A 15,471-nucleotide genomic window follows, 5' to 3' on the forward strand; every position below is an offset into this window, starting at 1 on the left:
CAGACAGTGGAGCCGCTCTTGCTCTTTTGAAAGATGCGGAGGTGGAAGAAGGTGGGCAAAGTGATGGTCTGCCGATGTGGAACGGCGTGACAACCTTTGGCAAGAAAGAAGGACGGGTCCTTAAAACCACCTTGTCCGGTTGAACAGAACGGTAAGGAGGTTTAGAAGAAAGCCTGGAGCTCACTCACTCTTCTGGCAGAGGTGATCGCTACCAGGAAAGCCCTTTTGAGAGTAAGAAAACTCAAGGGACAGTTACGAAGGGGCCCGAAGGAAGCGCACATCAGATATGTCAAGACAAGGTTTAAGTCCCATTGAGGCATGATGAACGGCACGGGAGAAAGTGTGCGTAATGCCTTTCAGAAAACGGTTGACAATCGGGGACTTAAAAAGAGAAGGCTGATCTGAAAACCGTAGAAAGGCGGAGATGGCAGAAAGATAACCTTTGATAGTACCCAGAGCAGAGCCCTGCTGGGGCAAGGAAAGAAGGAACAGAACAACTTCGGAAAGAGGGGCAGAAAGGGGATCCAGCCTTTGCTGTGCACAAATGCCACAAACTTGTTCCACCCGCAGGCGTATACCGTTTTCGTGGAGGGACGCCTGGCTGCCAGAATGACATCACAGACTTCAGGAGGAAGATCGAAAGTTGTCAACTGTCACCGCTCAATCTCCACGTATGGAGGTGGAGGCTGGACAGGTTCGGTGGAGGACTGTCGCCTGCTGCTGCAACAGAAGATCCTCCGAAGAGGCAGTCGGATCGGGGGATCGATCGCCATGTCGAGTAGCTCGGGATACCAGTACTTTTGAGCCCAATCCGGAGCCACCAGAATGACTTGGGCCCGGTCGTGCCGAATCTTCTTCAGCACTCTGGGCAGAAGTGGTAAAGGCAGAAAGCTGACAATAGACCGCAACTCCACTCGCGACGAAAAGCGTTGCCGAGCGAGTGCAGCCTTGGTAATTCCCCAACGCGCAGAACTGATGGCGTTGCGCCTTCTCTTCGGTGATGAATAGATCTAACCAATGCTCTCCCCACTGCTGAAAGAGACCTTGCGCCACGTCCGAGTTGAGACGCCATAGGTGATTTATCATGCACCAAGGGCTGAGTTTGTCCGCCCTGGCGTTCATAGAACCTGCCAGGTGTTGAACCACCAAGGTAATGCCTTGATGTTCCAGCCATGTCCAGAGGAGCAGAGCCTCCAGACATAAGGTCGAGGACCCCACCCGCCCTGTTTGTTGCAATACCACATGGCAGTGGTGTTGTCCGGGAACACCTGCACCACACTTCCCCGGACAGAGGGAAGGAATGCCTTCAGTGCAAGTTGGATCGCCCGAAGCTCCAAAAGGTTGATATAGAGCCGGAATTCCGCAGGAGACCAGAGACCTCTGATCTCCGCCTCTCCCAAGTGGCCTCCCCATCTCAGGAGGGACGCATCCGTCACCACTGTGTGCTCTGGTTGGGGAAGGGAGAGGGATGTACCATTGACCCAATTGCGATCCGTAAGCCACCACTGCAATTGTCGTGCAGTGCCTTCCAAGTTCTGGACGTGATCTGATAGGTTGCCCTGATGCTGCACCCACCAGAACTTCAGGTCCCACTGCAAAGCTCGCACATGCCATCTGGCACGTTGCACTAGCAGGATGCAAGAGGCCATCAGGCTCAGGAGCCGGAGGGTCATCCTGACAAACCCGGGATAGAGGCTGAAAGATCGGAATCATAGCCTGAATATCCCAGACTCGCTTCTCAGGAGGATAAATCTGAAACCGCGTTGAATCCAGAACCGCTCCGATGCAGGGGAGCTTCTGAGAGGGACTCCGGTGCGACTTCGGCACGTTGTTGGAGAACCCCAGCAAATGCAGGTCGGCGGCCGTAGTCTGAAGGTGGGTGACAACTGCTTGGGGCGAGCCCACCTTCAACAACCAGTCGTCGAGGTAGGGGAAGACTGACACCCTGACCTGCGCAGGTGAGCCTCGACCACCGCCATCAGTTTCGTGAACACCCGAGGGGCGCTGGTAAGGCCGAAGGGCAGCACGGCAAAATGAAAATGCTCCTGGCCTACCATGAACCGCAGGTAACGCCGGCAGGACGGGGATGTGAAAATATGCATCCTGCAAGTCCAACGCTACCATCCAGGGTCGAGGGCAGTCAAGACCAGAGCCAGAGTCAATATCTTGAACTTCTGCTTCAGGAGCGAGCGATTGACGTTCCTGAGGTCCAAGATGGAGCACAAGCCCCCTTTGTCCTTCTTGGGGACTAGAAAGTAGTGGGAGTAACAACCACGTCCTACTTCTGGCCCAGGAATGCGCTGGATGGCCCCCTTGGCCAACAGGGCCATAACTTCCTGCTAGAGAAGCGCAATGTGATCCCCCAACATGCGGTGGTACTGAGGTGGCAGTGCTGGGAGGGTAGACTCGAAGGGGAGGGAGTAACCCCTCTGGACGAGTTGCAGCACCCACTTGTCAGAAGCGATAGAACGCCAATGGTGAAAGTGATGTCGAATCCTGCCGCCCACTGGCGTGGGGTGCGTCCCAAAGCTCAGACTAGGAAGCCTTTGAGGTGGATCTTGCGGGGCTGAGGTGGACTGACTCTCAGGGCGGCCTCCATGCTCACAACCGGGCGGAGTTTGGTTCTGTGCAGGCTTTTGACTAAACGACCAGGCAGGGGCGCCATTTTCATGGCCACGAAAGGAATGAAAAGTAGACGTGGCCAGGCGCGTGGTGGAAAGACCCAAGGACTTAGCCATAGCCTGAGAGTCCTTAAAACGCTCCAGCGCACAGATGGCCTTATCACCAAACAGGTGAGTGATATCAAAGGGCATGTCCATGAGCGAGCTCTGGATGTCCGGTGAGAACCAGGTAGATCTCAATCAGGCGTGGCGATGAAACGCCACATCCATGGAAATTGCCCTACCGAGGGAGTCCGCGGTGTCTAAGCCACACTGAATGGCGAATTTAGCTGCATCCTTACCCTCGGCCACAGCCTGGGAAAGAACAGCCTGGACCTCCTAGGACACTGAGGTAACACCTGAGCAATGGTATCCCACACCGGGTGGGAATAGCGGCCCAATAGACATGCAGTGTTCACCGACCACAGCCCATGGCTGGCCGAGGAGAACAAACGCTGCTCAAACTGCTCCAGCCTCTTAGAGTCCTTATCCGGCAGAGCCTTGGGAAAGGCAGTTTGGGATGTCGAAGCTTGAATGACCAGACTCTCGGGCGTAGGATGAGTAGTCAAAAAGGCAGGGTCACCCGGCGCCGGGCGATGACGCCTGGCGACGTTCTTATCCACAGGGGACCCGGGCCGGCCGCGACCAAGTGTCCAGCAAGACGTCAGTGAGGGCGTCATTAAATGGCAGCAGTGGCTCCGACGAAGTGGACGCCGACTGGAGCACTGCAGTGAGGAAATTAGTCTTTAGGGCCACCGTAGGGATATCGAGGTTAAGGACCTCAGCTGCCCGACGGAGCACCACCGTGTATGAGGCACCCTCCTCCATGGTGGGAGAGGCAAATCCTGGGTCAGAGGAGACATAAAGGCCGCCGGCCTCCTCCAAGTCGTCCACCCAATCCTGTTCAGAGTCGCACTGACAAGCAAGAGGGTCCTCGGACCCCTCCCAGTCATCCTCTACCTCCGCAGTATGTGGCGCCGACCGCGGCGGCGGGGCAGGGACCAGGGAAGGAACAAACTGCGTCGGGAACAGCGCCGGATGGGCCGAACCGGTGCTGTGTCCCAATTCCGATCCCAGGTGGGGACAAAACTGTTCGGGAACCGGGGCAGGGGCGAAACCAATGGCATCCAATGTGGCACCGGAGGCGGAGCCGAGGGTGGCGCTGGGGCTAGAGCCGGCAGCGTGGGACCTTGTGGCGCCGGAGCCGCCGGCCGGTCCGGAGCAGCCGGTGGTGCAGACGGCCTGACAGGGTCCAGACACGAGACCGCGGGGCCCAAAGGCACGCCGGCGGGAGCACTTGGCCTAAACAGGCGGTTCATGGCAGCAAGATACTCTTGCACCTGTGCGGGAGCCGCCAACGGACCCGGGTAAGGCAGCTAGGCCGCAGGACTCCCAGACTCCGAAGGAGCCGCAGGGGCAGACCCCTGTCCCCCTCATCCGCATCCGGGGACCGACGGGAGGGACGACGGAGAGAGATAACGCTTCTTCGACTTCTATTTGTGTAGTCTCCCACCCGAATCCGAGGGCGAAGACTTGGAGTCTGAGGAGCGATGAAGGAGGCCCGGCGAGCGTTCTCTAGAACGGCCCCTGGATCGAGAACGGCGCTGGGACGAGTGCCGAACCTCAAGCAAATTCTGGCACCGCTCCCGCATGGCCTTTGGGTCCATGGCCCTACAGTCCAAACAGGACCGGGATTCGTGGTCGCGCTCCAGGCAGTAGAGACAGATGTCGTGGGGGTCCACCATCAACATATTGCGATGGCATGCCCCGCAGGACTTAAAACCAGGCATCCCTACGTGCACCAGAGAAGACCCACAAGAGACAAAAGTCCCAAAAAAGGTAGTAAAAAAGTGACTAAGGTACGTATTCTAACCGAATCTGCAATTACGTCAGCGCGCATGGGTCGCACCTAAGTAGTCTCTGTGGCGTCATCTCGGACAGCGACGGACACGGAACCTCACAACGCCACCTACTGACGAGCAGAGGTACTGCTAGCGAAAACTTTTCGGATCCAGTCTGACCCCTGGGGATATTCTAAGGTAAGGAATCTATCATAACGTGTCTCTTTCAGATGGAAGGTACATAGAATCATACACAACATCGTTATGGACCGAAGATATGACAACAGCGAGCTGGCAATCAGCCACATGGTACCATGTAAGAGGATGGCGGGAGTGGAAGATATCAATAACTCCAGAAAATAATAGCAATCTAACATAAATCAGCATTACTGACTGAATGGCTACAACCAGGCGCAGAGAGATAACTGGAAAAGAAAGCAGCAAGTGCGCAAGAACCACGCTAGAATAGATCAAAAACTACCACTATCTGGGTCTGTAAAAACATCAAGTTGAACAAAGACCAACAAACTTTAAACTGATTAACTAGGCTTCATTCTAATAAAAAAGAATATCAGGCAGAAAAGGGACCCTGATTGAAGCAGCGGATAAAAGACAGTAAACAGTTGTGTAAAGACCAGCACCACAAAGTGGAGGTCTAAAACCAAAAGATCAGTATGAAAAAACTGAAGTAACAGATGGAGTTGCAATGCATAAGAGCACAACAAGTGTTGAGGTAAAAAAAGAAATGTCTTTACAGGAGACCAGACCCATCAAATGGCCAAAAGGTATGAGTTAAACACAGCAAAATACCTTTATTATACCACAAAAATGGAGGAGAAAGGGAGAGAAGGGAGAGAGAAAAATCGATAAGCAAAAGAAATCCCCATTTTCAATGGGACGACCTGTACCCAGTCACCAATAAGTCTTATATTATGAGTGAGGATCCTGGCGTCACTCAAGATCACTATTTTCCTTACTCATTAGATCAAGGCATAACGAACCCCCAAAGGTTGGAACCTTAACACAGCTTATGAGAACTCAAGAAACTCGCAGGAAAAGAAACCAAACAGTATATCCGCACAATACACAAAATACCCTGTATAGAATCAAAACTTGAGTAGAAAAATCATCTTCAGAAAAGAAGAACACCACCTTGCATCAACAGGCATTGAAACCCAATAGAGCCACAAGGCAATATACGTCCCAAATAACGGGAACCAAAACCTGTCCTCAACAGTTTAAAAAGTAATAAGAAATACCTGCAGACTGCAGGAGCACCTCACCGAGTACCACCAGTAGGTGGAGATTGAAAAGAAAAGGCCAATGGGCAGTATCCTAGAACTGCTCAAAAGAAAGGAATCAAGACAACCATCCCCCCATACAACCCTTGCATGAGAGGAATACAAGGCAGACGGTCAGAAAAACAGAGTTTAAGATTCTGTCACACAACTGACTGTCCCGAAAACGCTTTAAGGTGAAATCGGCATGAGCGCAGACAGATGTATACCATCGAAAGGCATGTCTATCAATGTGGATTGATAGCCTCCGGAAACCAGTTGTATAGCCAGGCACGATGACAAAGTACTACTGAAAGAGACACGGCTTGCCCTACAGAATCATTGGTATCAATCACACATCGATTCATAAATTTAGCTGTTTGTTGGCCATCATGAAATAACTGGGTAAGATCGTTCCGGGTCTCATCCAGAAGCGAGGGGAGCAGGTGCGAGACACAATCTCACAATGCATGAGAAAACAGACTCAGAAAACATAAGTGACCTTAAGGCTGAACTGGAGGCAGAAAAAATATGCCAACCAATAGTATTGAGACTCCTGGACTCCCTGCCTGGAGGGATGTTAGAAAGAGCACTGTTGTCAGGAGAAGCTGTAGCAGCCTGAACCACAAAGCTGCGTGAGTAGGCAGCAGTAGAAGGCAGGCTGAGCCTCCGGGGCAGAACGGTGTCTATGAGCTATAGACGTCCACTGGGGCCCTCGTAACAGGTTTAGTCCAAGATCCAAACAAAGTATCATATAGGCTTCACTGTAGGGGAGCACAGGCTCAATCTCTGTTTGGCCCTGATAAAGCACCCCAATTAAGGGGTCGATGGCCACCTCCACAGAAAAGTGCTGCAGCTCCAGAATTATACCTACCCTCCTCAGAAGCTCAGCAAAAGCGGAGCTAACCTCTGAATTGAGGCCGGGAGGAGAAAACAAGCCAGAGGTTGGGGTAGACTCAGGGCCACTAGCCTCACCCAGCTGGGATAGCTAACTAATCTCCAGGAGTGGTTGAACAGAGTCCGGCAAGGGTTGAATAAATACCAATTCTTCTTATTCCGCTCCAAAAACCTGTTCTCCCAGAGTTAAAATAGTAGGAGGGATGAAAGATGTCTGCGGTGAACTGCACCACCAGCACCGCCCCGACACCATCCAATGTCAATCTGGTGACACATTGGAGAGGAGAGATGATGGCGTGTCGACCGGCGTCGCCGACTTAGACATCGGAGCTGTGTGATGAGACACTGGCATCGCAGGTGGGAACTCCTAAGGGCTGTGCACCGGTGTTGACACGGAGCCGACACAGATCAGACTATGAATCCAGAGAGTATAAATGAAGCAGAGGGAGACCCCGTCAGCGTGGATACCGTCCTGGCTCCTCTCACCTCCTTGGGACTGAAAAGCACACAAAAGGTAGGTGGAGACCCAAAGACGGCATGAAGGGAAGAATAATATTCCCGCATTTAGTCCAGAGTCGCCCCGGCTTCAGGGAATAATGGGAGGCGCGGTGTAGACTCTCGCCCGACTCCTCAATCGGAGAACGGGGAAGGACGTATGCAGCGAACCTGGGGAATGCTGCAACTTTGACCGATTAAGCTGCAACTTACCTTTGTACATTGAGGTTGATGGACGCAAACAAAAAGACTTCTGAAGCGGGCTCTTGAACGTTCCTTGGAACGAGAAGGAGACTGCGAACGACGTGGAGCCTGCAACAACCGTTATGAGCTTTATGCTGCATTCCTGCAATGCAGTCGGCCAAAGTTCTTTACAGGGGTCACACTCCCCAGAGTCATGGTGTTCGCCAAGACACCACATACAAATATCATGAGGATCTGTGGACGACATCTTCCTTCCGCAAGACCCACAAGGTTTGAACATAGAGAAAATTTAGAAAAAAAAACAATGTTCCAGCGACAAAATATGTTTAGAAAAAAAGGTCTTAGGAAATGCTCTCTGGATCTGTGTTGGAAGTGCGCAAAGGAAGAAACTGACGTTGGCGCGTCAGGGGAGGACTTATATGGACTCTATCGACATCACTTCCAGTGAATGACGTCGCTACAGATTTTCTCGACGCTCTCTAACGAAGCGCAGAGGTACTACTGTAGAAATTTTTCGGGACCCAGTCAGGCATCTGGGAAAAATTCAAAGGTAAGAAATCTGCTACTAGATGTCTCTTGTCAGATATCTTTTTTTTAAAAATTTTTTTTTTTTTTTTTCCTCATACGCCGATAAAGATTTGTATTTGATTGTACCAAAAAAATCTTTATGGGAGCTCTTTTTGCAGACACCCAGTATAAATCTCACAATGCGAGCATGTGGATAGTCAGCTCAGTCTCTCACAGATCCAGACCCTAGACTGATCTTCGGGTTCATTCTGCAGAAAGGGCTAATCATTGGACAAAGTTGTTATAAACCATCAAGCCAAATAATGCAGGGAGTCCAAAAGTGCTTCCTTCTCTTCCATACCATACTATCCAAGCTGAGAGTGTGCCTAATTGCCCTAATCCAATTAACATATGTCGGTATGGTGGAACTCACCCATAGTTTACATATTTCCCTACGGGCTAAGACAATTAAATACAAAAATAACTTAATAATATCTCGTGATACATTCTCATAATTAGAAGGAATTCCAAAAAAATTTGTTGCGTACTAACCTGTATTTCATACCCAAATAGGGCTTTCATACCTTCTTGTATATCAAACCAAAATTCTCTGAGTGCGGGACAGGTCATAAACATGTGCAGGTCATCTGCTTTTTCAAATTTGCATTTTGGACAACAAGGAGTAGGCCCCTTCGAAAATTTAGCGAGCCTGGCTGGAGACCAATATACTCTATGAAGAGAAAACAGGTGGTTCCGCTTTAAATTGGCAGGTGAGACTGTGAGATGTAATAGATCAAAAGATACTTGCCATAAATTCTGCAAGTCAGAATCCGGTACTTGATCCCTCCATAGCTGATCTGGGAGGGCATCAAATTAGATATTTGGGAATTCAAATCACGCAGGACATAAATCAACTTGCAGAAAAAAATCTCGCTAAAATTCAGAAAGAAATTGAGGAATCCTTGAAAAGTTGGTCACTCTTGCCTCTGACCCTAATTGGAAGAATCAATGTAGTAAAAATGATGCTGCTACCGAAACTAATATACATATTCCAGAACATTCCACTTGCCTTCAATGAAGCCAAACTAAGTAAGATTCAAACCAAATGGAACTCCTTTATTTGGGCCTCTAAAGGGATAAGGATTTCTTGGAAAAAGCTTCGCAGGAAGAAAAGCAAGGGTGGATTATGCGCACCAGATCTGAGAGTATATGCCTGGACCCTACTAATGAAAGCGGGAATAAGGTTATTTGACACCCTAGGGGAGACAGAAACAGACTTTATGTTTCAGAACATGTTATCAGAGATCCAGGGAGGATCTAATGCATTTTTGTTTAAGTTTGGAGACATGCGGTACTTTAAAAAAGTAAGACTAAAGGTCGTCAGAGACATGGCATATGTGTGGGCCAGGGTTAGAAGAGCGCTGAATATCCCATACTATTCCGCTCTTGCCCCAATATGGGACTCTCCTGGCTCTCCTGAATGGACTAAAGATGTACTATCTATCGCTTTGCAGAATGCGAATATCAGAACATGGGGCCAGTTATTGCCTGGAGGGAATCTTTTAAGCTGGGAAGACATTTCTGATCTTTCAGATAAGAACTTATCTAAATTCAAGTATCTTCAAATTAAAAGCTGGACTCAGGCGGTTACAGGGGATAAAGGTGTCAAGACTGTTCTCGATGAGCTCTTAATGAAGAAACCCAGAACACCTAAAACATCAGTCTTATATTGGACAATACTCGAGGAAGAAGATGGAGAATCTTGTCAGATATCTTATACATGCACAATTTCCCAGTGGACTCTTTTAATGTGTACCACATTTTGGGGAATCCACTAACCAATGTCAAATCCATGTATCGAAGTTATGGTAAAGGTACCGTCACTAGTATGTATGCACAATTCATATGCAGTGTTCAGTACGACAGTGAACAAAAGTGTAGATGAGGCAGTGCTCAATAGAGTGAACAAACATATATATCACATATAAAAAACACTGTACAATGCCCCTGGCTCTGTACACAATTTTCTAGTATCTTTATATATTAGGACGTTGTAGATAAACACACAGTTCCGACTGATTACAATGAAACTCTCAATGACACCTACCTACAAGATAACAATGACACTTCCACGGTAGATCTATACGACACCTTCAGATTTCTATGATACCTGCAGAGCAGATCTCAATGGTACAGCCAAAGCACAAGAACACATGCAGCCCTCAAGTGCTCATTGATGCCCATAGAGAACAAGCTCTCACTGATACCTGTAGATTTCAAGCTCTCTCTGACAACTGTAGAGCTAAAGCTCGGACTCCTAAACGACACAGTCTCTGAATGGCGCCTGCAGAGCAAGACCTCACAATTACCACTGCAGAGCACACAATCTCAAAGACACTGTGAGAGCACAAGCACTCAATGAAACTTCCAGGGTACAAGCTACCAATGGCATGTCCAGGGTATGATCTCCCAATGACCCTTCGAAACCATGAGCTTTCAATTACACTTCTTGGGCACACGCTTCCAGAGACACCACCAGTCAATGAGCTCTCAATGAAACCTCCAGGCCAAAACCTCTTGATGACATCTCCACACCACAAACTCTCAATGATATCTCCAGGGCATGAACTGTCAATTACATCTCCAGGGCAGAAGCCATCAATGGCACCTCCCAATCAACATGCTCGTAAGGACACTTCCATCACAAAATCTGAATCATGTCCTGCTGAGAGACCAGTAGTTAATCGATGATTTAAACATTGCACAATTTCATTTTGCATTTCCTCAGTGGCTATTCATTTTATTAATATTATGCCTTAGGAGAGGAAATAATTAACTATGAAAAATGGTGATAAACATATTCGAAAAAACATTGCATTGTTATTGCTGTGCTACAGGAGACACACTTGACTTTAGCTGAGGTTACAAAAGTACACCACAAGTGGTGTGGCTAACTTTATATGGTTACCAATGTTACCTTCTCCAGCTACACACATGGAGTAATGAAGCAGGTGGCAGCCGGAGTATTAGTCGATATGCTTAAGGAGGCAGCAGAGGTGAAAGGTATGTATTGTTCTTTAAGTGACATGTTGAAATCTATCTTATAAATATATATGAATCGAACACAGATTACAAGCTGTTCTTCTTGGTGTGCTACAGGGAAGGATACCTTATTCAGGTAGAATGATAGTCTGGATGGAATTCCTGAATTGTGTCATTGTTGGGCAGGTGGGTTGGCACTCACTAAGGTATGGCCAAAGTACTTAGATGGGTTATGAATGAAATAGGATTAAGGACTTATGGAGGAACCAAGATGATATGGACAAATTATTGTCATGACACCAACTGGCAACACATCGAGCTGACTGGACTACTTTTTGACTCGGGCACAAGATCAGAATAGGTTCAGAAACACAGTCTACCTGAGCAAGTTTCTGTCTGACTAGTCTCCATTGCTGATACAGTATACTGATGCATATAATAGACGTGGCTACTCAAGCAGTAGCAGCACCCCCACCCCCCCAGCTCCTGGAGACCCTCAAGGGTGAGTAGTGCGCTTAACAAATGTTCTGATTGATTGAAAGTGCATACAGGGTGCCTCTGCTATAAGGCACTATGCAGATGAATCTTTGATGAAGGGCTTAAAGGGGTAGGCACACCGCTATTTTGACTAAAACTAGAAACAGAGGGAGCAGGGCCAATGCATAGGAAACATTCAAGGTGGTAAGGCAGGTTGAACGCATGGCTAAACCTATTGCATAAACGTACAACTCCAACGCATACTGATGGAGCAGGAGAAAATATTGAGGCAATTAGAGAGGGAAGGGTTTGTGAATCAAGAGAAAGTAGCACAAGCAGTACAGAGTAAAAGACAACTAGAAGACACATGGACGACACACAATAAGTTCATCGGTCATCCAACAGACCCAAAACGGGCTGCATGCTGGCACAGCTGCTGAAAAGAGACAGACCCTCAACAAAAACTCTACAGGAAGGAAAACAAATGTTCACACAGGATGGCGTAAACAAGCAATATTACATGCATTTTAAACAGGTGTATAAGAACGAGTATTGAATAGCATGTCACAAGTAATGTGCTTCTTAGAGGGGCTTGATCTGACCAGAATAACAGGGCAGAAAGACATGCTAGACACTCAAATACCTACACAAGAACTGGTAGAAGTGCATGTCCAGTCACAAAAAGAAAAAATGCCTGGAGGCTAGGCATGCGAAGACTCGAGAAAGCGGTAGGGAGCTTGGCCTTACTAATGAGGGAAGCCTTAATTATAATGATTCCAAAGCCAAAGATCTAACTGTTTACAAGGCCTATGGGTCATTATTTATATACAACACAAATGCAAAATACTGAGTACAATACTGACAGACAGGTTCATGTGTATTACAGACAGCATAGTACACGAAGAGCAGAGTGAATTTATACCTGTCTGGAGTATGTTGTTGAATCTGCTGTAGTGGACGCATGTCATGGACATGCTACTGCCTGCACATGGGTTGTGTGCACTAGCAGTATTTGACAGTGAAGGTTTCCTGGAAGTATCTATGGATGGCACAGGGGCGGATGAACTTGCCCCCAAATTTCTTGAGAGGAATCCAGCTGTTGTATGCAGGACCAACCAAAACAAAGAGGGCAAGCCACCAGGTGCTCTCAGACAGCTGACTCGGAGGGGCCCTACATAGGGATCTCACCATGTTACAATTGCTATATGCCTTGATGTTGTAACTGCTGGGATACAGGTTGAGGACTACTGTGCATGAGTGGGGAATTGTGGTGGGAGATGTAGCATGTGATCTCCATGTGTGCTGAGGAGATAATCATTTACATGTCAGACATGGAACAATCCAAGCACAGCCTGCCACAGGAGCTAGACCGCTTCAGTGAAGTCTCTAGTCTTCTTGTGAACTGTAAGAAACTTAGCCTGTTCCACTGGGTGAGTAGTGTGAGGTAGCCAGAGAGGCATACATAGGAAAATGGATATATTAAGGAATTCATGAGTTTTCGATTTCTGCATACAATGGTGACTCAAGAAGAATGCAAAATGCGCTCTTAAAATGTGTACAGTATTGAGTGATCAAATGCAATTGGCAGAATTGTGGTATAAACTACCCTCGTATGTAATGGGATAGGATCTTGCCATAAAAGATTATGTAACATACTAGAAAAGGGGTAAATGTCCAAACTGTCCTAGATCAGTTGGTGAAATCAACAGGGCTCAGAAGTCCAACAAATGGGAAACCCCATACTCATTAAAACGAGTTCCATAAGAAAAAGATTAAGGACAGAGCTGAGTAGCAAAATAACTCTCTGCTTTTTTATTCAAACGTAGTCAAAAGATCCAAAATAAGAATTAAATGGTTCTTTTTTTACTATTTATTTTGGGAATCTCACTGAAATATCAGAAAAATCAAGAACCGTTACGTTCTTATCTTGGACCTTTTGGCTACACTCGAATAACAAAACAATGTTATTTTGCTACTCAGCTCGGTCCTTCAAAGATTATGTTACTGCTGCACCATTTGCATGTCCTGCAGGGATCAATGTGTCACCTACCGCATATACAGTCCAAAGAATTGGACCAGCTGCTGATATCACAATAAAGGCGGGTAAGCTAAGTAGAGAGGTTGAAGATGCTAAAACTCCTCTAGGGCCATGGGGGATTGGGCTTATCGGATACTGAGTTATAGTATATGGCGACAAAGCTACAGCACGCAGTAAGACAAAGGCGATCGTTGTGAGAAACCCGGTCATACAGGACATACCTGCAGGAACTACTGTGCAATGTTTACATGCTGGATGACACTGTCCAAATCGAGTATCCATATGCTACGAGACAAGTGGGAAGGTCGTGCGGTGTGGCAGTTAAACTGGTACTAAAGAGGCCCCCACGTGCAGTCAACATGCCACTGTGGAACTGTACACAAACAACAAATGTCTTACCTTTACAGAAGTGCAGGTACTGTTTGGCATAGGTCGAGGGAAAACCATGTAATATGCAAGAATGCCTCTGACAGCCAGTGAAATATGAAAGGTACCCTCGGACATCCCTGAGAGCACCCATACAATAGAACATCTACAAAATATGGCAGAAGGACAGACTACTGCCCATCGTCTACAATGCAAGACAAAGGAGGGAATGCTGCTTTACCCAGAGAAATCAGCACTGTATATAGTGTAGATCAGATGTAAATTAATTCTATTTAATTAGCACCACAGAAATTACATGACCCCATAATAAATAAGTCTCATTTACCTGGTCTGCCACATGTTTAAGAGTTGATTAAAGTGAGGCTAACTTTTTATAGGTGACGTGAAACTGGTATGAGGTGTGGAGGGTGCCACAAACTAATCGTAAATCATTGCTTGCAAAGACTGTGGAGAGGAAAAAGTGGAAAATGAAAAAGAGAATTCACAGCATACGGGGCTGTCCTAGTTAAAAGAAGACCATCCATTCATTGGATGAGCTGAGGCAGAAGAAAATAAATGAATGGCCTGGAGGTCTGAATAAGTGGGCTATTTAGAGTCATATGAAATGCACAATATAAAATGACAAATTCATGTAAGACCTGGCCAACTGACTCACCATGATCCAAAACTTATCGGGCCTTTCTGACAGTTGGCCCCTTGGAAAAGGTTAGCTACTCCCGAGGACTGGAAATCAATGGAGGGACACTGCTTATGGCATGAATTGGGGGAAACAAACAACTAGGAGTGACGGCTTAAGGAGATAATTGGCAACAGATGACAGGAAATGAGTGACCTTATCTGGTACAGAAATAACGGAACAGACGTGGATATGTTGGGTGTGTGCTAGAGCAAAGTGGTGGTCACTACCTGGATATCCGGGTTGCATCCATCTATAGTGACAGTGAAACATATTAAAAAAATACATATTTTAGTGTAAATGTGAGTGCTATTGCTACCAATGGATGCTCAAAATATAATTGAACTGTGGTCGTTGCACATTTTTTCCCATAATGCAGTAAAAGATAATTTTAGAAAATTAAGAAAATGCTATCTTATTTAACCTGTAACCTCAGTGATCTCATAAAAGTAAACACAAACGTACACAGCTATTTAGCAATAACTGAAGTGTTCAACGGAGGTATATGTCAGAGATTTTGTGATCATCAACCTGATAGGCAAGCTCAGTAATGCTATTTAGGATTAAAAACAGTAACAGCAGCAGGCGCACATAATCACTGGGCAATATTTCCTTACATCATTTATTCCTGCTCTGCAGAGATTGCACTGCCAGAGACACTAGATGAAGAGGCTTCTTGAGGTACAAATGATTTTAATCACAAGGTTGCTATCGGACGTGTGCATTCATTCACAGCGCACATTTACAAGACACAGGGAGAAAGTGTTATTTTACAGCTCGGATCTTGAGGGGGTAAAAGGAAGCTGTTCAACTAATCAATGATGCCAGGTCATGCATGGCGCGCCGGCATCAACCCAGAGCACAAAATGTCAAGTTTGTCCCACTTCATTCATTATCACAGATGCGCGTTTCATGTCAGCAGGACCCTGCTGTGCATCCCTTAACGTAGTGCAAGAAACAAGAACCGTCT

At 47.1% G+C, this 15,471-nt stretch overlaps 1 protein-coding gene and 1 non-coding gene across 3 annotated transcripts in view; both read right to left on the minus strand.

The window, feature by feature from the left end:
- LRBA (LPS responsive beige-like anchor protein) overlaps positions 1-15,471 on the minus strand; it is a 2,244,423-nt gene that overhangs the window by 1,267,206 nt on the left and 961,746 nt on the right. The window lies entirely within an intron of this gene.
- On the minus strand, positions 5,357-5,495 carry LOC144820532 (U12 minor spliceosomal RNA). The gene has a single exon (XR_013607826.1). It is a non-coding gene; the product is annotated as a U12 minor spliceosomal RNA (small nuclear RNA).

The sequence above is a fragment of the Lissotriton helveticus genome, chromosome 2_1 (genome assembly GCF_964261635.1).
Source record: "Lissotriton helveticus chromosome 2_1, aLisHel1.1, whole genome shotgun sequence".
NCBI lineage: Eukaryota > Metazoa > Chordata > Amphibia > Caudata > Salamandridae > Lissotriton > Lissotriton helveticus.